This window comes from Rhagoletis pomonella, unplaced genomic scaffold (genome assembly GCF_013731165.1).
Source record: "Rhagoletis pomonella isolate Grant_MI unplaced genomic scaffold, Rhpom_1.0 Rhpom_scaffold_00006, whole genome shotgun sequence".
Taxonomy (NCBI): domain Eukaryota; kingdom Metazoa; phylum Arthropoda; class Insecta; order Diptera; family Tephritidae; genus Rhagoletis; species Rhagoletis pomonella.
Genome location: NW_023458560.1, coordinates 1,820,768 through 1,821,972, shown reverse-complemented (window position 1 = coordinate 1,821,972; position 1,205 = coordinate 1,820,768).

The window sequence follows — 1,205 nt, the reverse complement described above, 5'->3', positions numbered from 1 at the left end:
CAAAACCAAGGGTTACCGCCAGATTTGAAAAGCAAACACCAGAAATTAAAGAAAAAATATTATTGTTACGATTATTCTCGAAACCTTGAGGGATTTCCCAAATATCCTACGGCTCGTATCGCTGGATTAAATAAATGCTAACGATGACCAAATTGTAGTACAATTAACTTTATTGTACAACAAACAATTTACAATACTTGCTAATACAGTAGAAACACTTTACAATACTTGTTAAAGCAATAACAATGCTTTACTAAACTTGTTAACACAATTAAACTTATAGCTTGCTTATTCGCAACTCACTTCTCTGCTCACTTTACTTGTAGCTTGCTGACTTGTATCTGACCCACTTCGCTGTGGCGGCGGCCTTATATACCTGCGCTCGTACTTATGGCAACTCTAGAACGTTCTGAAGTTTATCGCTCATTCTCTTTCTCTCGCTGTTCGCAGTGTTCATCCAACTTGACGTTTCTCTTTATGGAACATTCTACGTCATTCCTCGAACATTCTGCCTATTTCTCGTTGTTCGCTTCGCATTGCCGCAGTATTCGTTACACTGCCCTCCACCTAAGTCTGGTCGTCCCGATCAGACACACTTGCTGTTCCAAACGCTGCAAGCCTTTCCAAGTGGACCACCTTGATCTTGTTTCTTGGTCTCCCAATGGTCTGGATTCGATACACTACGTCATTCAGCCGTTTGACGACCTTATACGGACCTTCCCAGTTGCATTGTAGTTTTGGGGACAAACCTTTCTTCCGTTGTGGATTGTACAGCAACACTAAGTCTCCCTCTTGGAAACCCTCGGAGTACATTGCCTTATCATATCTGGCCTTCATCTTGTCACTCATAATTGAGCTCGCTGCCTCACAAGAGCATGTATTTCTCTTAACTCCTCTTCCAGGATGTTGGACGTCTCTGTCCCAATTCTCCTTGCATCGCCAGTTACTCCAAACTTCAGGTCACTAAGCAAACGGAGCTCACTGCCGAAGATTACCCTTGCAGGAGTTTTGCCCGTTGTTTCATGAACTGCTGACCGGTATCCCATCAGGAACAGGGGTATGCGCACATCCCAATCTTTCTGAGTTTTGTCCACGACCTTCCGCAAATGCTCTTCCAGGGTTCGGTTGAACCGCCCTACCATGCCATCTGATTGGGGATGAAGAGCCGTTGTTCGAGTTTTCCGGATACCCAGTATCTGGCACAT